The sequence below is a fragment of the Dasypus novemcinctus genome, chromosome 8, assembly GCF_030445035.2.
Source record: "Dasypus novemcinctus isolate mDasNov1 chromosome 8, mDasNov1.1.hap2, whole genome shotgun sequence".
NCBI classification, from domain to species: Eukaryota; Metazoa; Chordata; class Mammalia; order Cingulata; family Dasypodidae; genus Dasypus; species Dasypus novemcinctus.
In genome coordinates, this window is record NC_080680.1 from 93,134,812 (window position 1) to 93,159,144 (window position 24,333).

The 24,333-nt window shown below is 56.4% G+C and overlaps 1 protein-coding gene across 3 annotated transcripts in view; it reads right to left on the bottom strand.

The window, feature by feature from the left end:
- NEK6 (NIMA related kinase 6) overlaps nucleotides 1-24,333 on the bottom strand; it is a 112,880-nt gene that overhangs the window by 55,770 nt on the left and 32,777 nt on the right. The gene's annotated exons all lie outside the window — the stretch shown is intronic.

Below are 24,333 nucleotides of genomic sequence, written 5' to 3' on the forward strand. Positions count from 1 at the left end.
TTTCCTTGGCCCACGTGTTCCATGACCCGCATCCCCACTGGGCCCCAGCAAATGGTAAGAAACATAAAAGTTCTTGCTGTCCCTTTAGGTCTGACCCTTTCTGTCCTCTCCTCTAAAAGTTGAACCAAAGATGTTTGTTGCCCGTGAGGAATGAGAGCCGTGGGCGTCCCTGGGTTTGAATCCCGGCTCCCCCGTGTCCTAGCTATGCGAGCCCTGGTGTTCGCATGTACACATCAGGGATAGAGTATCTACACCACGACCACCACAGCCCCCGGGGCTGCTGGAGGGGTGTGTGATGCTCCATGAATCAAGTGTTTAGCACCAGGCCTGGCCCATCCCAGACACCAATCAGTGGGGTTACTGTTTGAAGATTATGTCCCTCAAACAAGACGGTGGCTCAAGGAACTGAGGACTCTGAGTGTCCCCACATTCCCTCCTTCTGCACGTCTTTCCAGCTGCCTTCAGGGCGGAACTGGGCACCCCAACACGACTCGTACGGACGTGCAGAGGCCACAGGAGAGAAGCCCGGTGCAGGCAACCCCGAGCCGGAGGATGCAAAGCACCCCCGAGGAAAGGACTGATGGGCCCCTACTTCTGGCTAGCCAGGGTCATGGCCAGCTTCCACGACGGTGGAGTCTGCGGTGGCCCAGAGGGATGGGCAGGATTGGGCGGAAGTGGGAGGGAATCCCAGGCAAAGGACACGGTGGGATCAAGGCCCAGAGGTTGGCCCGGCCCGTGGGCCTGACGGGGCAGAAAGGGAGCATGTGGGCAGCAATTCTGAAGGCTCTGCCGCCCACCCCAGGCCCCAGGCCCCGAAAAGAGCTCTCTGGGGCCAGCACCTGCCTCCTCCTTCAGAACAAGAGCCACCTCCACGCTGGCCAAGCACCCCCTGTGCCCACCTGCAGCTCGACTGCTGGGACTGCCACCGGCGTTCGGCGGCTGAGGCCCCAGGGACACACCGAGCCAGACTCTGGCTCTGGGGCTTGGCCACCGGCCAGCACACCTTCCCCACACCAGGCCCAACTGTCGGGCACGTGCCAGGTGCGGGGCCCTCAGTGGACTGCGGGGCTGGGCTCCCGCTCCAGGCCCAGGGTACGAAGCTCTCCTTGAGGCCGCAGCGGCGGCGACAGATCCATGTCCTGCTGCAACCCCGCTAGGTCAGCGTCACCAGCTCTGAGTCACAGAGGCGGCTCCAGACGGGCTGCACCCTCGAGTAGGGCACTTTCTACCTAAATATTGTCTCCTTCTGCATCAGCCTCCTGCCTGCTAGACAGGAAGTCCCTCAGGCACAGAGACGGGTCTCTGAGGGGCCCACAGGCCCCCTCCTGGGACATGACCCAGGGCTCTAAGCAGCTGGGCAGGACCCAGGGCAGATGCGACTTCATGCTACCCGAGCCAACCCCACGTGGTCCTCTTTCTAGAAGTCTTACCTGGCTCAGCTGAGCCTCCGTTCCCTCGTGAACCCGCCCCCTCACCCACCCCCTCCTTCACCGCCCATCACTCCCCGGGGCGCCTGCTCCGCCTGGCACACGGGAGAGGGCAGAGGGTCCTGCTGAGGGGACACAGGGGAGTGCATGGTCCCCTCGGAGGGCTGCTGAGCCCCTGGCACACCCTCGGGAAAGCCGAGCTGCTAGGTGGTGGTGCCTCCCCCACCCAGTCCTGCCACCCCATACAGAGCTGCTGCCACCCCATACAGAGCTGCTGCCACCCCATACGGCCACCCCACACGGAGCACACGTAATCTCGGCTTCCAGGGCCGTGCACGGTGGCCTCGCCTGCCTTCCTGTCGTGCTCTCCCAACCGGGAGCCTCCTTGACCGCCAGAGTTGGGCCTGGGAAGCAGGTGGTCATTTTGAACTCAGCATGGGTGAGTTTTGCTCTGAGCCGTGGCACGTGTGGCTTGGTGGCCCAGGGCTCCCATGGCCTGGCTCTATCATTCACAGCTCCATGGCCTTGGGCCTGAGTGACTTGTCTCTGTGCCTCAGTTTTCCCACCTACAAAAAAGGTGGATTGAGCTCCCCGGCCTAGGAGGGCCCTTCTTGTGCTGTTTTTTTTTTTTAAATGAGGCCGCTGGTGGATTTGCCCCTGCAAAGGCTGAGCTCAGGATCCTGAAGCTAACACGCACTTATTCTGGGTCTGGACTTGCTAAGAGGATCCTCTCTACACTTTTTGAGCCCTCCAGCCTCCCTGCACTGTCCTCCCCTTTGCCAGGGAACCCCAGCCACGCCACGCGGGCACATGGCTCAGATGCCTCCTGGGCTCCCAGACACACAGCCACAAAGGAGGGAGGCACTTACTGCAGTGCTGAGGGGGCATGTGGGTCATACACAGAGCGCCCTGGAGCTGGGGGCTGGACTCGTGCCTTCAGGGTTATAGGTGGCTCACGGGCTCATAAAGCAACCCTGCAAGGCAGACAGCGTGTGCATTTGACATATGAGGAAGCGGAGGCTGCGAGAGGTCATGCCACTTGCTGCGGGAGTCCCAGCTGGAGAAAGGCAGGGCCTGGATGGGCCTGGGAACCCGCGTCCACCCTCTGCAGGGCAGGGCCTGGGTGCCACCCTCGGGGAAGCAGCAGATTGGGAAAACCCAGACCCAAGAGCTAAACTCTGTTGCAGAATCACAGAAGGGGCCCCTCATTCCCACTTGGGGCATCCCATGGAGGTCAAGTGGTGGCCCTTGAGCTGGGACTGGAAGGCAGAGCCATGAGGTGGCAGAGACGCAGGCCGGCACAGGCTGGAGTCTGAGAGCCCCAAGTTCACATCCTACCTGACTCTGTCCAGCCACGTGACCTTGGGCCAGCCCTGTGGTCACCTTTTGCAGTTCCCTCCTCTGTACTCGGGGAGGTCCCACCTCAAGGGGCTGCTGTGAGGACCAAGTGAAGAAATGCAGGCAAAGGGCCAGCCCAGGATTATACACAAAAGTGCCAGCTCAGGTACACACAAGAGCTCAATAAAGGAGGCTGCTGCTGCTATTAAGATTACTATTATCATCATAAAATACCAGCGCCCATTCAACAGCAATAATCCTGCAACAAATATCCTGGCAATTTGCTCGGCAAACCAGCTGCTCGTGGTAAGACCAGTCCCTACTCTCAGGGGATCCCAGACTCGTGGCTGGCTGGCCCCCTGGGCCTGTGGACGTGGTAGGAGGCATCCAGGGCTGCTGGAGGGTCCCCCTTTCTGGAAGGACAGGGAAGGCCAACTGCTCCCGCTACAGCCTCGCAGAAGCAGGGAAGTGATGGCAAAGCATTTTACAAAGTCACCGCGAAGAGGGACCTGAGCCTTCCCCTCCCCAACCCCGTCTCAATAAAATAAATCGTGGCCGCAGCTGGCGAGAGACCCTATATATTTACATGACAATCGAGCCTCATGATCACAGGGCTCGTGATGCCGGCTGGCGGCGTGTGGCAGGGATGACAGTGGTCCTAGGAGAGTCACTATTTTCAGGCGACTTTTATTGTCCATTATATCCTGGCGTTTACAGGGCCCTGCTCCGGGCCCTGGCAGGAATATCGCACACGGTGGGGCTGGCAGGCGGAATGTCCCAGGCTCGGCTGCAGATCTGCCTTCAGGTCTCATCCTTCCCACCTCAGCCTCTGTGTGATGCTGAGACCTCGGGGAGCTCAAGGGGTTGGGGGGTGCAGGGGTGCAGGAGCACGGTGTGGGCCCGATGCGCTCCCGAGCCCACTGCCTGGGGTCCAGTCCTCTGTCCTGCCCAGGGACACGCCTGAGTCCGGGGCCTTGGCTGGGCAGGCGAGGGGCTGTGCAAAGGGCAGGGGGCGGAGGTGTGCCCGCGCCACCACTACTGGCTTCTGAGGGCCAATGTTCGGGGATTTTATGAGGCAGCTGATACCATGTTGGTTGCTTAAAATTAGCCACGCTGGAAACTAGCAAATGTTACAAATCAGGGTGTTTTCCCCCTGCCCTGGGGGAGCCACTTGTTAGGCATTTTACCAGCACCGCCCTGGGAGAGGGGAACCCGGTGGGCCCTCCTGAGCACTTGGAAGGACCCGCGGGTTTGAGAGACAGGTGTGAGTCCAACTTCTCCCATCAGTTGCCATGGGATCTACAGTGGGTGGTTACAGCTTTTTGAGCCTCAGCTTCCTTATCTGTAAAATGGGGACATACCTAAACCTGGAGTTGTCGTCAGGCTTACAGCACCTATGGAAAGTGCCTGGGTAGTGCCTGGAGTATAGGAGGTGTTTAATAAACCGTAATTACTATCGTGCATTTATTCTGTACCTACTCTGTACCAGGCACTTTCTGAGGGTTGGGGACACAGCAATATTCAAGACAAGGTTCCTGCCGAGGGGGTGTGACCGAGTCTCCCCATCTGGATGGCTCCTGATTGGCCACAGAGGGATTTTTACACCATTTTGTGGAGCTCCAAGACCACCAAGGAAGAGGAGCCAAGTGGGATCGATGCCCATTTCTGAGAGGAGGAAAGGGGGACTCACGGGCAGGTCTAACTTGCCCAAGGACCCTGTCGGCCAGTAGCAGGGTGGGGCCCTGCCCCGGTCTATCCACTCTGCTCCTGGCCTGCGCAGGGGCACCCGCAGGCCCGGCCGGGCTGGCCTCCAGGGTGGTGGCAGGCTGGCCTGAAAACCAGGACAGTGGGTGGGGGGCGGACCCGGGATTCCTGGGCTCTCCCCTCGGCTGCTGTGGAGCTCTGAGCAGGTCCCTCCTCTTCGGGGCCCTGGACTCCCCATTGGAGGGCCGGCAGGGCTGCACTCGGGGTGCTTGGCCATGGGGGGTGGGGAGGGTCTGCCTCCAGGCTCCCTGGCTCAGCCGAGCAGCCCTCTGTCCCCCAAAGACCGGGAGGACGCAGGTCGCCAGCGTCTACCGTGCCCCGCGGGAGCCCGGGAGAGGCGGGGCCTCGCGGGCAGGAAGGAGGAAGGGTAGGGTGGGGTGGGGCTCCCACTCACCTATGCTGGGCCCACCACCTCACCCGGCCAGGCAGGACTCCCCCCCACTCTGCGATGAGGAAACCGAAGCTCATGCGTGGGGAAGTCCCTCTCTGGGCATCAACCGGCTGGGGTGGCATTCGCACCCTAGGCTGGCAGCCTCAGGGCTTGTGGCTGGGGGCGCCCCACAGAATCAGGTGCTACCAAGCCCCTGGGCTCTGGCACCCTGGAAGCCTGCAGATGGGACACCCCACGCCCCTGCCTCAGCCCAGAGTGGCTAAGGACAGTTTCACTGAAACAAGATTGAGAAAAGGGCAGGCCACTCTGGTGACTCAAATAACCTTTGGGCGGAAGTGGGCAGCACTTCTGGTGGGTTTCGCCTCACTTCCTAGAAGGATGCGTCACCAGCTTTGTTGAGCCAGCACTTTACCAAACCATCAACAAGGACTTGCTTTAGGGTGGCACCTCTTGGCTCGCTTGTCCCCACAGCAGTCACAGGCTGGCAGGTGGGGGCTGCCCACCTGTCAAAGGGAGAAAGCTTTTCGTTTCACAGATAGAGAAACTGAGGCCCAGAGAGGAGGGTTTCCATTCAGAGACACAAAGCAGGGACCTAAGTCTTCAAACTCCTTTGGCAAGATGTTAATTTTTATATTTGGGGAGGGCAGGAAGAAGAGCCTCTATAAAGCTTAAAAAAGAAAGAAAGAAAGAAAACCCAAACCAAAACAAAACAAAAAACAGGAAGAAGAGGAAGAAAAGAACTAACAGCTGAAGAGAATTGCAACAAGGCCCCCGGCCAGCCCAAGGAGGTTTCAGACATTCTGAGAAGTCTGAATTCTTGTGGGCTGAAGGGTCACGCGATTTCCTTTGCAAAGAAAGAGTTGAAAAAGACTGACTGAGGGGGAAGTGAGGGAGGAGGGAAACGTCCCTGAGACAAGGAATCATGAGCCTTGGGTTTCCATCCTGGCTGCCCCAATGATTTGCTGGGTGACCACAGACAAGGCTTTTCTCTCTCTGGATCTCCATAAACATTAATTTATTTACATGTGCCAAGCACTGCTCTAATGTACTAAGGTAATATTTAACCTTCACAACAGCCCTGTGAGGCAGGTACAGTGTTAGCTCCACTTCCCAGAGGGGAAACTGAGGCATAAAGAGGTAGGGTACACTGTCCAGTACAGGTGGAGGAACTGGGGCTCAAACCCAGGCAGTGTGGCTACAGGGGCCGCACTCAGCACACGCAGCCCCACAGCCCCAGCAGCCTGCAGGTCTGCAGCGTGGCCTGGCTGACCCCGGCGTCCTTCCTGCTCAGAGCCTCTGCATCTGTGGCTTGGATGCCACTGAGCCTGGTTCTGGAGACACTGAAGCATCCAGTTTGATCTTGACGCTGTCCCAATCTGCTGCCTTTTCCGTGAACTTTGATTTCTGCAGTTCACTCAGCAGCCTTTATAAACCGCAGCCCGGGAGACCCTCGGGAGGCTCCCCAGGTCACCACGGCCACCAACCCACTTGTTTGAGCCTTGCTGGGTGCCTCGAGTCTGAGCAGAGATGGGTGCCCCCACTGTGATGTCGTTTTGGAGTTGGGACTGCAGGAGGGAGACTGCCATTCAGGCGTCCAAGAAAGAGGGGAAAAAAACATCTATTCATAACCAGACAGAGCCCGCTCGGTGGAAGTGATGCTCCCGACGCGACAAGCAGCCCAGCTGTGCGAGCGATTCCCGAAAAGCTTGACCTCCGAACATCCACGTGGAAAGCTAAAAAGGCCTGGGTGGGCACCGAGCTTTAAAAATATGCCGGATCTTCAACCTGAGATTCCTGGAGGAATACCGTTCTAACCAAAACCCTGGGCCGAATCTTCCAGAACATTATTCAGACAACAGGCTTTTTTTTTTGGCTTAAACAAGCAGGCTGCTGATCTCCATTCCACTCTAATCTCTAGAGTAAGGAATACACAGATAAGAAAACAGCCACTGTGTCACATGCACCCACCCAATGCCACATGCTGCAATTGGTTATGCCAGGTCCCGGGGTGGGCAGGATTATCTCCAGTTTGCAGATGAGGAAACTGAGGCTCAGGGAGGTACAACAACAGGGGTGGGGGTGAAAGTCGGCAGTGAACCCCAGCAGAACCTGATGCAGGCGCCATTCAGAGGTGCTCTAGCCAGGAGGGAGACCCCTACGGGGCGGGGGTGCCTCAAGCCCTGGGCCGTGGAGGCTCGAGTTCATTCTTCCCTCCACAAGCATCAGAAGAATTCCCGCAGAGGGCAGCTGGGGAAGGGCAGGGTGCAAACACCCAGCGACTGGCACCACTGCAGTTAAAATAACTCCCAGGGCCTGTCTCAGTCAGGCCTCTTCAAAACACCAGAATCCACTAACTGGGAAGGTCTCGTGCCCCATGCCCAGAAGATCTCCCCTGCTTCCTTCACAGGATGGCGTGAGTGGGGGGTAATGGTTCAACAAGTGGCAGTGCCGTCTGCACACTCCGTTCTACTCTTGGGAGTGCGTCCGCTCGTTTGAGGACCCGTGTCTCACCAGACACCTCAGAAAGGCCCCCAAGGATTCCACCAGCCTTGTATTTTAAAGGCGAGGAAACCGAGGCACGGAGCTCAACACACACCGGGTACCTGCCTTGTGCCACGTGGGTGGACCGGCCTCCATCCTCAGTGGGGCTCCTTGTCCAGAGTCAGGAGACTCATAAACCAAAAATGACAACCCGGGGCGCCCACGACATTGCACTCAGGATGTGGAAACACGTGTGCAGTTGGCCTGGGGATGCGGGGGTGTTTCCTCAGAGTAGGAAGCAGCTCTGAGCAGGTAGGCAGGGGGAAGGCATGTCAGGCACTGGGCACAGTACGTGCAAAGGCCCAGAGGCCGGGCGAGCCCAGCAGAGAGTGGGATGGAGGCAATGGTGTGAGGTCGGCAGAGATGAGGCAGGCAGGGGACGCAGGATGGCCAGGATGCCGGGACTCTATGCATTCGGCTAGTAAGCAGTCCCCTCGCCACACTCCTTCCAGGGTCCTTCTGCACATCGCCCTGCATTCCATGGTACCCAGACCAGGCAGAATTTTATTCGATGGGTCATGGGACAAGTCAAAGCCCAAGATGCAGTTTAGCAGCATCTTTCCTCCCCTCCGGAGCCCTGGTCATCTCAGGTAACTGTGTGTCCTTCCTCCATGGGCCAGGATGATGGAGATGCCTGCAGAATCTCCTTCTCAAGAGATCACGCCTAGGGAAGCGGTCCTGGCCCAGTGGTTAGGGCGTCCGTCTACCACATGGGAGGTCCGCGGTTCAAACCCCGGGCCTCCATGACCCGTGTGGAGCTGGCCCATGCGCAGTGCTGATGCGCGCAAGGAGTGCCGTGCCACGCAGCGGTGTCCCCCGCGTAGGGGAGCCCCACGCGCAAGGAGTGCGCCCCATAAGGAGAGCCGCCCAGTGCAAAAGAAAGTGCAGCCTGCCCAGGAATGGCGCCGCCCACACGGAGAGCTGACACAACAAGATGACGCAACAAAAAGAAACACAGATTCCCGTGCCACTGACAGTGACAGAAGCAGACAAAAAGACCAACACTCAGCAAAATGGACACAGAGAACAGACAATGGGGTGGGGGGGAAGGGGAAACAAATTAATAAAATAAAATAAATCTTAAAAAAAAGAGAGATCATGCCTAGGTCGTGTGCCATGAGGGGCATTAAGTTTCCATTCTGGGCTCCAGGATGCTTGCTCTTAATTGGTGGGTATTTATTTATTGAGCATCTACTGTGTGCCAGGCCCTGTGGATTCACAGATAGGATTCACAATAGGTCATTTATCTCACTTAATTCTTTACCTGGTCCTTCTGCTATTGGCAGGACCAGAAAGATTATTCCAATTTACCGGGGGGAGAAAGTGGAGCTCAGAGAGCCTCTGGGACTTGCTTGCTCAAGATAACCCAGATAGGGGATGTCGGGCTGGGATGCTAACCCAGAAATATCTGACCACAGAGCCTTTGCCAAAATAGATAAAGGCCATTGAGGGAACAAAAGGGCCTGGATTCACTCTGTTTTCATCCCACAGGCCAGCCTGCAGCCACAAAGCAGGCGGAGGCCTGGCTGGCAGGCACGGCTGGGGGAGCAGGGGCGGCGGTGCCCTGTCATTACCGGGAGGGGCTGCCACCAGGGCTGGCAGCTCCTGCTGAGCACGGAGAGGCTCTCAGCCCCCAGCCGTCCTGGCTGATGACGCCAAAGGACTAACTGGTGGTGGCCAGCATTTAAAGAAGTCTACTGAATGACTCGTCGCTGGTGCCTGGATTAAAAGCATATGAAGCATATGAAGGAACCTAGTCTGCAGAGCACGGATTCTGGAGTCACGGTCCTTGGCCGGGTCAACTCTGCTGGGTGCACGCGGCTACTCAGTGGATGTAATGTGGCCTCCCTCGGCACCGGCCTGGCTCTCAGCAAGAGCGTAGCTCACCTGAGCCGTGATGATGGCTCTCCCTCCCTGTACTTGGATCTCTGCACACACCTGTGTCCTCCATGGGAATGGCAGGAAGCAACCCGGGTCCAGGGGACTGTCCTGAGTCATCCTCGAGCCCTGCAGCCCCAGTCGGGCGCCTGGCACAGAGCAGGCCTGGCGCAGGCATCTCCTTACATGCTGGCGCTCGTGTGCTAACCAGGTCATCTTTATCCACACTCGAGCAGGAGGCCAAGCCGTCCCTTCGTGCAACAGTCTTTTAACCCAACCCAAATGGCCACAGACGTTGCCAAGTACTAACTCACAGAAAGGGCCTATCAGACAGGCCTTCCTCCTTGCTCCTCGTTGCCCCCCAACGCCACCCCCAGGGCACAGCAGGGAGTCCTAGGCCTCCAAGATCTCATCGCAGACTCCTCGTACTCAACTTCTGTTTCTGGTGCTGCAGGGGAATTAAATCAGGGGTACCCAGGCCTGGGAACTTCACAGGCCCGGAAAGATTCCCCACAAATATTGAAGATGGACATAAGGTTGCCAACTCTTTGGCATTTAAAAATACAGTCACCATCTATTATCACCATCCTTCGTAAAAGGAAGGATACCTGGCACTAAAAAAGTAGCTGAGGCCTGCCCTGTCTGTAAGTTTTCTCATCTCCCTGGGGCTGGTGGGAAGCTCATACAGTCCCATGCCTGGCCTCGGCCTGGCATTCAGGAACCGGCGAGCCTGAGCAGCTGTGTCCTGACTGGTGATTTTTTCAGTCCTGGCTGAGGAGACGTGAAGCCTGCCTCCTCTGCTCTCCTATAAATGCAAAAAAAAAGGAGGGTTTCTGCCTCTCAGAAATTTGACGTGAATATTCCCGTGAACCCCTCTGAGGACTGGACTGTCTCCCAGCCCGAGGGAGGAGGCACCCAGGCCCGTCAACGAGGCGGTCCCCGGGTCAAGTGGAAAAGGAAAGTGAAAAGCGGGACAGAGGAGAAGCACTGACCCTTCTTGTGAAAAGAAAACCAAATCGTGAAATTACGCAACGCAGAGACATCACGGGCGGATGACTCCAGCTCGCCTCAAAGACACCTCGTAAACCCGCGCCCGGCCTGCGGAGCAAGGGGCCAGATGCCCAGCGCTCTGGAGGAGCTTTCCAAACAGCTGACCCTGGAGGCCCGATGACCCAGCGGAAGCCGGTCATGCTGTGCGCTGTGAACATCGCAGCCACGTCTGCCCTGCACTCACCAGCGAGGCGTGCTGGCGGTGCAGCCAGGGGATAAAATTCACAGAAGCGGGAAGAATTTTTCTCTTCCAGTAACTCGAGTGCACTAGTCCCATCCCAGAGGATGCCCCAGACACTGGGGCAACTCTCTCCTAGGAGTGCTCGGCTGGTGGCCGTGCCAGGGTGGCCTTGCTGGGACAAACTGGGGTGCAGGGCCCCAGTGGACCTCAGATGATCAGGTCTGAGTCTGTCACCTTCCAGGGTAGACTCTGTCTCCCCCCCCCCCTGCACTCCCAGGCCAGGGGTGGGGTGGGCCCCAGTTCTCAGGAAGCCAGGAAACACACTCCTTTCTGGGCTAAATGCCCAGATTCCTTGAGCAGTCACAGGACATGCTTTTTCTGAGCCCATCCAAAGCCACAAGTGAGGCCTGGAAGTTTCTTTGGGCACAGTGAACCTGCTGGGAATTCTGACTGGGGACACAGACAGGCGTCCCTGGAATTCCAGGCCGACGGCTGGGGAGGAGGCCCCTGACCACCGGCCAGGCGGGGGCACCCACTCCGCCTCTGCCGTGTGACCAAGGGAGCCTCAGGTCCTTTTTACAAAACGAGGGGTCATTCATTCCACCCTCATTCCTTGAGCATTTCTTCAGAGGCTCACTGAGCCAGGCACTGCCTGAGGAGCTGGGGATACAGCAGGGGACAAGGGGGACGAGGCCCTTGGAAGCACATAAACAGGTCATTTCAGACACTGACCAGTACCGGGAAGGAAATGAAGCTGAGGAATGGCTCAAACGGTGCAAATAAAGGACCTGGCTTCACACGGTTGATTAACACGTAGTAAGTGCTCAATAGACAAATAGCGTTGTTCCGTCCTCCCACAGCAACCAAAGCCAGGAAAGAGAAGGGCTGGTTGGGCTGCTCCAGCCTCTACACTTCCCAGGAGCCCAGAGAGAAGACCCTCCCTGTCTGACCCCAGTAGACTCCCAGCTCTTTTATTTGGCAGGAAAGCTCTGCCTCTGACATCATGCCCCAGGCTAGCTCACAGAAAGAGTCTAGCCTTCTCTGCAGTTTGTTTTCCCGCCATGTGGGCTGTTTCAGCTCAGGAGTGCCCTCCCTGGGGCCTATCTGCTAGGAAACCTTGTCCAAATTTCATTCACCTTTCTGACCTTTAGTTTCCTCATATGAAAAATGGGGAGAGGACCCACCTAAGAGAATTGCTTTAAGTGTTCAATGAGATCATGTAGGCAAAGTGCCCAGCGTGTGCCTGGCACTTTGGTCCCTTCCCATCTACATCTGCCTCCACTGTCCCTCCCCAAGTACCGGGTGTGTGTGTGGGGGTGGGAGTGGGGTGCTCTAGATGAGGGCAATAGTCCTCGGGGAGGAAGTGAGAGGGAAGGGACAGTGTGGACACTGGCCTGGGGCAAGTCTGGCCCTTGGGAAGGAAAGGCAAAGCAGTGGAGGCAGCACTCCAAATGGGGACACCTAGGTCCTGAGGACCAGAGAAGCAGAGAAGGGGGTACCCAACACATTTCTGGGGGGAAATGACAGATAATTAGCAAATACAATGCTTGGTATCCCAGTTGTCTGCAGGACCCCAGGAAAATGGCCCTAGAAGTCAGAATAAATGAGAGAGGGTCAGATTTCCCCAAGCAGAGAAGAATATTCCTGGTTTCCTAGGGCAGATGTGCCTGCAGAACCTGTGGCCCTCCTCAGATGGAAATGCCTGGGTTTCAGAGACAAAGCCAGGGAGGATGTGACCATTAGTTCTGGAAGGGCCAAGGAAAATCCTGGAACACGCTTCTTTCCCCACACAGGGGCCAATGTGTCTGCCAGGAGGAGGAGAGGGGGCAGGATGGGTGGTTTCCGGTCTTGCCCCCAGCACTTATCCACAGTATAATGCTGCCTAAGTGATACCTCAAATATGAGACACCCCCTCCTCGCCCCTGATGGTCCTCTCCCAGGACTGCCTCTTTCCTTTCCATTACCCTCCTGGGGAACTTCTATTTTGCCATCAAGACCCAGCAGAAACCACCCCCTCTGGGTCACCCTCCCTGAGTGACTCCCAGTCCCCAGATTGTGATGACTTGGTCTGATGCAGAGCTTGGGGCCTTAAAAGCTCCCCCTGCCACTCCAGCAGATGTCCAGGCTCACTGTGCCCCAGGCCCCACCCTGGCTGCCCCCTCTACAGAGATTCCGCAGAACACCAGGCCCACAGGCAAGCCAGAGATTTCCATCCATCCTCTGCCTGAGGGCCCTCAGTCCTCCCCGGGGACCCTTTTCCAGGCCAGCCCTGCCTGCAAGAGCTCCTACTGCAGGGCCCTCTGCAAAGGCCCCACCCGCTCCCAGCCCTCATCTGGCTCTTCACCCATTCACAATCTCGAATCTGGGGTGTCAAGGTGTCTTTACCTCATTCCTGAGCCTCTCTGAATCTCTGGCGTCTCGGCTGTCAAATTGGTTCTACCACTAATAAAATGAAGCCCCAGAGAGACCCAGTCAGTCTCTGGTACATGAGTCTCCTCACCCTCACTCATCCATTCAACCTGAAAATATTTTGACTATACTCCAAGCAGGAGCCAGGCCCTGTGATGGGAAGGGGACCCCGTCTCCTCTGGAATCACCTCAGTGTTAAAGGGCTCTGTGGGGGTCAGTGAGCAGGGGCTAGCCTGGGCTCCTCTTCCCAAGCAACTTCACCTCCCTGAAAAACAATGCCTGGACAGATCCTGGGTGTTGCCATTTCATCCACAGGACACCCCCACCCCACCTCGCACCAAAGGTGACAGCAGCAACACTGTGATCCCATCCCCCCTACCCCCACCGCATGGTGCACGTCAGCTGCAAAATGGGCTCACTGCTAAATCACCCAGAGGAACCGAAGACCCCCGCCCACTCTCAACACACGTGCCCACTACACATGCTGCAGACATATGTTAAAGCTCAGAGCCGCTCGCTTTCACAGCTTCGCCTCTGACTTCTTCAGACCAGAAAAATAAATAAGTAAAGAAAGGAAGGAAGAATCAGAATTCAATCAAAGTGACAACACGATTCGCTCCTCAGGAAGCAAGTTAGAACCAGGGCTCTTGCAGATTAATGAGCCAGCCTGGAAATCGGGGGAAATAAATGCATTCCGCTGCAGATGCCTCGGACGGGCCCGGGCTTTGGCTGATGCTCTCCCATTAACTCCAGCTTCTCTCATCCCCAGGAATCAAAACAGATTCTCCAATAGAGGGAGAAAAAAATGACAGAAAAATCTGGATTTAGGGAAAATAACACATCCATTGCACTTTTTTTTCTTCTCCCAAAGCAGCGCTGCGAGCTTTACATATTTTATCATCTATTCTCACATTGTCCCCAGCAAGTGGGTAGGCGTCAGCCTTGTTTTCACAAGAAAACTGTGAGAGGCTGAGGGTAGGGCGGTGAGGGACCTCCCACCCCAACACCCCACAGGAGAGGGCTGGGGGTGCAGAGGGGGCAAAGCCAAAGGTGCTTTTGGGGAAGACCCATGCCTCAGATAACTGAAAGGTTCTGGAGAGTCCAGCCAGGACCCCCGCCAGGGCCTCCTTCCAGCCTCCCCGTCTCCTGGCCTTAACGCCTCCCTTGCCAGCCTGCTTTCCACACCCGGCACCAGAAACAACTTCCTGAAACACCAATCTGATCACATTCGCCCCACAAAGGCTTCCAGATAAAATCATCACTCTTGAGCTTAGCACCCAAAGCCTCCCTATCTGTGTGACTCTAGGTGACAGCGTCACTCCACCACGCTGGCTCCACAGAGCTACTTTCAGTTTCCTGCAACATGCGGTTTCACACCTCCGGCCCCTGCGCATGCTGTGCCCTCTGCTGAGCACACCCTCTCCACCTGGCATGTCCTCTCCACCTAACATGCCCTCTCCATCTGGCATGCCCTCTCCACCTAGCACACTCTCTCCACCGAGCATGCCCTCTCCACCTGGCATGCCCTGTCCACCTAGGACACCCGCTCCACCGAGCACGCCCTCTCCACCTGGCATGCCCTGTCCACCTAGGACACCCGCTCCACCGAGCACGCCTTCTCCACCTGGCATGCCCTGTCCACCTAGGACGCCCCCTCTACCTGGCTGATACCTACGAACCCTTGAAGGCATCAGCTCTCTGGCCTCCAGGGAAGACAGATCTGGATTTAAAGTCTTGCTGTATGTCTTAGGTTGCCAGGGCTGCTATGACAAATACCACACAATGGGTTGGTTTAAACAATAAGCATTCATTGTCTCATGTTTTTGAAGGCTGGAAGTCCAAAATCAAGATGTCGACAAGGCCACGCTTTCTCCCAGAGCTGGTGGCCGTCTGCTGATGCCTGTCCCCCATCACGTGGCGATCCCTCTCTCCCCTCTGGCTGCTTCTAGTTTCTGAATTCTCTCTGCTGACTGCATCTCAATTTCCTCTTTATAAGGCCTCTGGGCTCATGGATTAAGACCCACCCTGATTCAATTTAGCCACAACTTAACTAAAAATAGCACCTTCAAAAGGCCCTATTTGCAAATGGGTTCAGAGGCACATGCCTTTTGTGGGGTACATAATTCACTCCCCAACACTTATGACCTTGGGTAGGTCACGTTACCTCTCTGGACCTTTGGTTCCTTATTTATAAAATGGACCCAGTAAAGGGAAGGACTAAGTGATGGTAGTATATGTAAACTTCAGGTGTTCTGACAAAAAAGTAGTAAGAGGACAGAGTTGTTATTAAAAAAAAAAGTGTTAATATTTCAATATTAAAAATATTTATTAAAAGAATTGTTATCTATGGAGTAGGAGCTGGGCAGGAGGCGTGGAGCCTCCACCTTGTTCTTGACAGCAGCCCAGGTTCTGGCACTTTCTCCTCTGAGCACAGGCCCTCTCCTCTGACGCACAGGCCCACCACTCATGTCAAGACCCCAGGGACTTCATCAGCCCCTTTGATTTGGATTTGCAGCAGGAATTCACTATTGCTTTGGGGTCTTTCTTGTTTCCCCCTCAGCCCCAACCCAGATTTCAGTGCCTGGGGACTGAAGAGAGTCAAAGGGCACAGAGTACCTTGTCCTTCCTTTACCAATGAGGACATCAAGGCTGGGGGCCCCTCTACCATCATGCCTCTCCTACCAGGCACCCATCAGGAAATCACCCTTGAGAACCTGGAGAAGCTTGAGCCATAGAGGAACCTTCTTCCATTCTTTCTAACCTGCAGCCCCGACCTCTCTGCTCCCCAACATGGGGATCTCCAGGTAGAAGCCCAGACTGCCAGCCTCACCTCTGCTCCAGGCTGCTCACCTTTCTCCTACTCATCCCTCCCTTCTATTCCCTGCAGCACCCTCCCACGCCTCTGGCCCCCACCCAGGCCACAATCATGCTTCAGGGGCTGCTCCCCTGCTCAAAGACCTTCCAAACTCCAAGCGCCCAAGGGAGGATGCCCAACCATCAGTCCTTGAAAGAATCACCCCTAGCTGGTGTGGTGGGGGCATAGCTCACGCTACTTCTGCAACACGGAGCCAGTTTCAGCCAGTTGGCCCATTCACCCCTGACAGAGGGCTGGGCTTTGGACACGGCACCCAAGGTCCCTCACAGGCTGATGACACCCTAGCTGCTCCCGCAGAAGCATGACCTGGGGGGAGCATCACCCTCTGCCTCATCTTCACCGAGGTTTTCCCTGGACCAGCCCCGAGCTGGGCACTGGGGACGCAGAGGAAAGCAGGCCTGACCCGGCCCTTGAGGGGCTGCTTGGCTGGGGGACTGACCCCCTGGCAGACCTCCAGGGATGGGGGATCATGCCAAGGGGAAGGAAGTGCTGAGGGACAGGTGTGGGGGCTCAGAGCCAGGTATCAAGTAGTGTCCCGGGGCCAGAGGAGACTTCCTGGAGGCAGAGAAGTTTGAGAAGGGAGAATAAAGGCATGGCAGGCCAGCATGGCGGGAGGGCAGCTCAGCAGAGGGGAGGGCCTGGCGTGGGCCCGCAGCAGGTGGTGGAGGGAGGCGGCTGGAGCTGCTGTTTCTGATGGTCCGCTCGTTACCTATGGGCTCTGGACTACAGGACCATCATGTGAGGGAAGAATGACTTTTGTTTCAAAGGTGGGGAAACTGAGGCTCATAGAGGTTGTCAATTACTCAGACACCCAGCAAATTAGTGACATGGGGGGAGCACCCTGGTTAAAATATGTGAACAGCTAAATTTCATCCCAAGGAGTTGAAAATGGTGTTTTTAAAACCATTCCCTATAAAGGAATTCCAAAGGATGGTTCTTTCAGGAACTGTGGAACCTGCCTCAAGCCTCACTTCCGGTATTTGCGGAATCCCTACCAACTGCCAGGTACTGTGCTGCTGAGCGCAGCAGGGAGCAAGCCCGGCGTGACCCTGCCCTCCCCGAGTTGACCGTGTGGGAGGCACACAACTAACCAGTAATGAGAATAAAGCATGATGGGGGGCCCTGGAGCAGAGCTCAGGTGAAGAATTTTATGACCTCAGGTCTGGTTCTTCTCATTCCCCACTCCTCACTCTTGTGCATGCAGCAGACATTGCTGATTGATCCCAGCCTCCAAAGCCTTCTCAACATGGCCCCACCAGCAGCCACTATCAATCTTTCAGAGCTGGCACTTGAGGTGGCAATCATGGCCATCTGTGCTCCCAACGGGTGTGCAGGATGGAAGGTGGAGCGAGTAAAGAAAGCCTCCACCCCACTTCCTTCCTTCATTCTCAGGGGCCAAGATGCCTGAAATCCCACCACGGGATAGCCATAGCTTTGTGTGCAGCATTGCCCTCTGTCAGCATTGTCTTAAAAGAGTCAAGACCCCCTAGACATCAGCTCACTCTCAGGTGCACTCGGGGTGAGACGGGCAGGGCGGTGACAGGTGTCTGGGCTGTGAGTCCATGCTCGGCTACTCCGGAGGAGAGGACAGACCAAGGTTCAAATCCCAGTGCTACTGCTTACAAGCTGTGTGACCCAAAGCAAGGTATTTCACTCTCTGGGCCTTTGCCATTTCATCTGAAAATGGGGCCAATGACACCCAAGCCCCACAGCATACCCAGAGCAGCCAGCACAGTGCTGGGCAGATGTCAGTGCCCCATACATATTGGGTCATCCTCTGAAACCAGGGAGCAGATGCCCGTGATCAGAGCCATCCAGGCTTGGGGCAGCTGCTGAGAGCCAACGGTCAAGCCACACTGCCCAGGCCATGAGTCCTTTTCACACGTGGCGGTACCCTGCGCTGACCATCACACGCCCACTCCACTTCCCCCACAGAGGGGCCAGGTGGGATGTGAGCAGGGAAGCTGGGCTGAACCTGCCCTGATGCCCCTTTCTTCCACGGTCGAGGCTCCTTAAGGCTCAAGGAATCATCCATTTTTAAGAGCTTTTTTCTTTTTTTCCCTTTTCCTTCCCCTCTAAGCAAAACTGCTTGGTGGCCAATCCTGCCTCCATTCTCAAGGCAGTTCCAAAGGGCCCATCTCGTCCTCCAGAAGTGATGGCAGTAATTCTGCTAATGGGAAGCAAGACGGATGGTACACTGTGCCCAAAGCGGACGAGACAAGACGGAATCAGGCCCAGCCTCTGGGGGGTAGAAAAGTGTTGCCGGAACACACCCTCCTTTGGGGCCTTATTAGGTCTTGAAAGAGCCGCTGCACTCGCTAAAACCTGCTTTTGCCAGCAGAAGCCTCATTTTACAAATATACAACAACAGAAAAAAAACTGCAAATGGGAAGAAAGCCCTGAAGATTACGCTCCCCTGCCGCAGCGAGGCAGCCAGCTGCCGCTCAGAGCTGAAGTCTTTAGCCTCGTCGACTCCCGGTTTAAATAAATGGGCCTTGATGCCAGCTCACCATTTTGTGAATATGAAACGCGGCTGTTTCTTTGCCGTTTAGAGTCTGTTTGCCAATGGTGGGATAGGAGAGCTTCAGAAACATTTTCTTTTAAATGGCTTGTCTCTCCTGATGCCATAAAAACCTATTGCCCTCGCAGTTGGTCCCATGAGGAGCACCTGACACGAGGTCCCCTCCTGGATCACAGACAACCCTGTTCACCACTCACTATTATTTTTTAAGATTTCTCCTGCACTGAAATCAGTGGCACTGAGAAAGCCATTTCACTGAGGAACGGGTGTCTGTTTCCACAATTATGCAAAGGGCTCAGGCCCCTCCCCAGTTTAAGATGAAGCTTCTGAATTTCCTCTTTGGACCCCGATATGTCCAAACACAAAATGAAGGTGGCGGCCCAACTGGTCACAGACCGCAGCAGATGGGTGACGGCAGGCAGGGCAAACGGGCGTGGAATGAGCTCCTACCCATGAACTGGGGCTAATCCCACCCACCTCCCAGCCCTGGGGCAAGGAGCACAGGCAGTGCCACTCAGGGGGGACACCGTGCTTTGCAGGCCGAATCGAGCACCAACTTTGTTTCTATTCTTACTCCTCTTTCCCACCGCATGGAGTCCTGGCCGGCACGTGTCAGGTGCTCACTGGGCATCTGCTGCTTTGAGCTGAACTTGTGGCTTCTTGGCTACCTGGAATAGCAAAAAATCCTCCGCGCTACACTGAGGACAGAGGAGCGTGCTCCAGGGACCCCAGGCCTGGTTCAAATACTGGCTCAGCCGAGAGCCTGCGGTGCCACCTTGGGCAAACAACCTAGACTCGCTCAGCCTCCCTTTGCTCATTGCAAATTGGGAATAAGAGAACCTGCCTTGCAGAGTCATCACGAGGAGTCCACGCAATAATAGGTGGAAAACACACAGGTCAGGGCCTAGCCCGGGCGGCCCCAAGGACCAGCAGCCATTAGAGTGACCAGTGGCAAGTTTTGGGATAGCCTGAGAAAAACTCCCCAAATCCATCTGGGAAAACCGTAGATGCTTCTCAAAGATGTCTTGAGCCAAAGCAAAGTCCGACGAGGCTGTCCCGGGGCCCTGGGAGAGCTGGGTCCTCACACGAGTGGCAGGGAGTTAAATCCTTAGTGGCTGTCCTTGGGTGAAGCAAGAGATGGAGGGGAGTTTCACTCCACGAGGCAGCCCCAGGACACCCCCGCTCTCCCACAGCACTGCCCCCAAAGATACTGCTCCCCACTTCATTATCTCCAACACGCTTCACACAGTAACACTACATATTTGCTCATTTCTCTTGTCGATGATCCCTCTTCCCCAGCCAGAAGGAGAGATTCTATCTCTTTTGCTCATTCCTGCATCTTAGAAAAGGGCCTGGCATTGTTGGATGAATGAATGACCAAATGAAAGAACGAACGAATTTGGGGGGTGGGGAAGGGCGCTCCGGCTGAGTGATTTCCAATGCGCTCCTGAGCGTCACAGGGGCCGCCAACTGCAGCCCTCACCCCACGTTATCATTCACGGTCCGTAACAGCGACCCATTGCTGAACGCCTGTGGCGCGCATGGGGCGGAACTGAGTGCCGGACGTGTTCCCCTCATTAAGCCATGAAAACTCCCCCAGGAGACAGGACCTGAATTCACCCCTCGCTTTACAAATGAGAAAACTGAGGCTCCAACCAGGAAGTGGCGGGCCAAGGAGGCGAGCCCATGTAGAGGTGCCACGCGGATCGGGTCGGTCCGGCCCCGCTGCTCCCTCCTCCCTCTCCGGACATAGGGAAGGCCACAGGCTGACCGGGCCTAGGAGGAGAAAAGCTGGAGCCAGAGCCCGGGGGCCTGCTCCCTGCCAAGAACGAGGGTGACTGCTCGGAGGCAGCAGCTGGCCGGCCGCAGCAGCCGGGGCTGGCCCCGTCCCTTCCCCACGCACAGAGAGCTGACAGTGAGGGCGGGAGGCTCAGCCAGGCAGCCTTCCCAGCCATCCAGCCGGGCCTGGGATTGTGCAAAGAGCACTGGCTTTGGGGACAGCCAGGACTGGCTTCAAAGCTCAGCTGTTAAAGCATGTGACTTCTGGCTTTGGACTAGTGACATCATTCTCTGACGCTCAGTTATCCTCATCTGGAAAATGGGGTCGGCCCAATGCTGTCATGAAGATTAAAGCAACACATCTTTAGCACACAGCCCAGTCCCTGGTGTACAGGAGTTACCAAGCAACCATCGTTTCCTTCCCTGAGCTTCCTTCAGTCGTGTTTTCCAGAGTGGCCAGACATCCACGCCCTCTGGCTACCAGGTCCCCCCATTCCAGAGCTGCGAACAGTGTGGGTGGCTGCTGGAGGCTGAGCTCCGCGCCCGCCCTGACGCTGGCGCACCACCTGCTGGGCGCTCTTCCTGAGCAAGCAGGTCAGCACCCTTGTCGTTTCATTCCTGACCCCGGTCACTCCAGGAAGTCAGAGGGACCAGGTTTGTACTGCAATAACATCCGCTTACGGCAGGAGGGATTCAAACAGGGAGAGCGGTTCCAAGAAGGGGCCGCGTGCACAGTGTGTCCTCTGCACGAGGGGCCCAGGGCTGCGCGAGTGGAGACGGGTGGGGAGAAGGGAGCCCGGCCCGCTGAGCAGGACTGGTGTGCGGACCCCTTCTCCTTCAACAGGAGAACTCCTTCAGACAAAGCCTGGCACCGAAGGCCCATGCCGAGAACAGATGCGCTGCAGACGCCCTGCTGCAGATGCGCGCGCCCGTGTGCGGAGGCTGCAGCCCGCCCTCCGTGGCCGGCTTTGGGCACCAGTGAGCCGTGTGGCCGGCCAGCACCCTGTGCTCAGGAGAGCCCCCCGTTTGGGGTGTCATGCTCTGTGCTCGCCATCTTCAAATTCTTCACTGTTTCCTTTTTGGGTTTGCTTTTTTTTAAGTGAAACTCGATGAAACAATGTGTATGTGCCAGGGTCTAGGAGCCTTAGCTCCTCAGGGGTCCTCCCCCCGCCCCCCGCCCCCAAGAATGGGATCTCAGCGGCCACTCCCACAGCTCCCACACCCAGCGGCCCTGCCACCCCTGCCCTTGGCGGGGGCCCGGGCCCAGGCACGGGAGGGCTGGGGTCAGGCGTGCCTGGGAGGGTCTGCACGCGTTCTGCCGCCAACTCCACACCCAAGGGAAAGCGGCGTGAAAGAGCAAATAAAAACCCCTGTGACAGGTAGAGGGAGAGACCGTGAAGGAAAGGAGAAAGCTTTTTTCCCCCCTTTCTGGGCCCCACAAATTATGTAACCAGCCCGGCCTCCCGTGTATACACCCAGCTGGCCTCTCTACCGTGGGGGACCCCCAGGCTCTGGGAGACCCCAGTGGGCCTGAGACCGTCCCTCCCCGAGAAGCACTGCAGACACGCAGGCCCCCGCCCCACACACCTGCTTCTCTGAACCGCTCTGCCTGGTCATTTATGGTGCCTCGTGTGCCAGGCCGTTTCAGGTGCAGGGAAGGCGGCAACCGACCTTTTCCTGCTTCTACCCTCGAGGAGCAACCAGGACGCAGCGTAAGAAGCAATGGTCAGAACTGAGAGAAACACGGCCGGGGGCAGAGCTCTGGCCCGGCGCGGAAGGAAGAGCTCCTGCGGCTCCTGCGGCTGCACGCTAGGGCAGCCCCTGGAGCAGGGCCTGGCTCTGGGAGACGAGCAGGAGCCCCCCCGTCGGTAAGTGGGGACGCCCTGACCTCAGTGGCAGGGCTGCTGGAGACTGAACAGGCTATCATCCCTGGGAGCCCCGGGCCTGGCACTGCATTCCGTCAAGGGCACTCCCAGGAGAGGGTAAGGCAGAGGCTGGGAGGCACAGGGCACCGTGCTGGGGACAGTCTGCAGTGCCTTCCCTTAACAACTGCAAAGCCAGCGACAGAAGGAACGGCAGAGGTGCAGACACTGGCATCTCCCGAGCACCTACCATGCGCCAGGCCCGGGCTGTAGGAGGCTCTTGCCACATCACAGGCCTTTGTGTGATCGGCCCCTCCTGAGTTAGCTCTTCATTCCTTGTTGTTTTTGGCTGCCCACCTGACATTTTACAGACACCACCTTCCTTTCCCATGATTTAAAAAATCCAGTTAGTACCAAACGAGGGGTCGACCAGACAGAGGTGGGGGCTTTTCTGATCTCACTCCTCACCGATGGAGAAGAACAACACGGCGAGTGAGAGCTTAGAATGCAGAATTGGGTCGCCCCGGCTTTGATCCTGAGCCACTCACTAGTTGTAGGGTGCGGGGTGGAACTGAGGGTCTTCCTTTCCCATCTGTCCCGTGGGGTTAGGAAGAGCACAGTCCTTGCAGGGTTGCTGTGATGATTAAATGAAGTGATGTCAGCAAAGGGCTTGGCACACAGCAAGTGCTCAATAAATGTCAGGCATCTCTACTGTTACGAAACCTCAGAGCCTCACAGGAGAAGCCCGGGCATCGCGTGACGCGCCTCAGGATCTCATGAATCGGCTGCGTCCCTTCTAGCGTCTGCCACGACTCTGCTCCGAGTCTCCACTCTCCCCCATTGTCATGTCGCATCCGTCCATAAATATTTAAGCAACATGTCATCAAATTATTATAACATATGATCTATAGCACTGATGTGCTGCAGTTTTGCGCATTTGGGCTTCGTTTTCAGAATATCGAGACATAAAATATTTATGTATTTAGCCAACCACGAGATCTCACATTCTGTCTCAAAATGCTGGGTGGTGGCAAGACGCTGAACTGAGACGCGATGTGTGAAGGGGATGCTTGTTCTCACGTCGGCTCCTGGGGCATCTGGATCGTTCATGGTTCATTCCGGAGACGCCATCACGTGGCCCGTGAATGGTGGCTGACGGGGTTCACGACAGAAAGCAGAGGGCGGCACCAAAGACCCCCCTCAAAATGGGGCGAGGGTTCAAGCCCCTAGGGGCTGTGCCATTTTCATTTTGGCATCTCCACAGGAGATGCACACAGTAGGTGCTCAGGAAGTGTGCCCCGAGAAATGAATTAATTCATCTATCCCTGCTGCCCTGCACAATGGGCTGGCACAGGGCTGGGCACACAGTGGGGATGCAATATTTGCTCTCCTGCTTTATTCAATCCCCACGGCCTACCAATAGCCAGGCACTTCCTAGGCACCCAGCAAGCATCACTGGTGAACAGCGATTGAAGGAATAAATAGGTGACTAGATAAACCACTTAATTAGCTAAAAGCATTAATGAGGGCTAATGACTCCCTGTCTGCTGACCCGAATTACACTGCGTAGGACCCTCCTCTGGAGAAATCAAGTCCCTCCAGTTATCCTTCGTGGGTAGAAAAAGGTTTCTTTCTGGGTAATTAAATATCTCGATTGCTAACATTAGCACATCACAGTGACCATATGTCCCAGAATTTTCAACACTGTGCAATTGCAAAGATGATGTCCCACGGGCCATCCAAGTAATCCAGGAACTTCTCACACACCAGCAACCAAAGACAGGCTTTCAAACTGCCTCTCTTGCCCCCAAATGGTACCATGATATTTTACAGACCACCGTCCTCTCAGGAGTTTGGAAACCATGGTCGCCACGTGCCTACCCAACGGATGACCGATACGGAAGACACAGGATACCACAAAAGCACACCCAAATGAAAACGGTTAGCTTGGAGCCTAAGTGTTTTCTTTGCATGTTTCCCCAGGAAAGTGAGGCGGGGACCTCGTTGAATCCGATCCCTGTGTACCTCCCCCAGTGCCTGGCCCAGGGCTGGTCCCACAGTGGTGCTCAGCAGCTGCTTGCTGGAGGCACCATGAAACCGGGGCGAGAGCCTCATTCACTGCAGTGACGCCAGTGCCCTGCCCAGCACCCGCTGTGCCCGTCACCCCTTAGGACAAGCCGCAGAGTGTTTCCCAAATGCTGCCCTGGCACCATCAGGCTGGCTCTAAGACCAGGTGGCCCCCACCCCGGTCCCAGCTTCTGCAGAGACAAAAACCCAGTCCTTGTTCCCTCTTGGGTTAGCTGAGGAGGCTGGCATT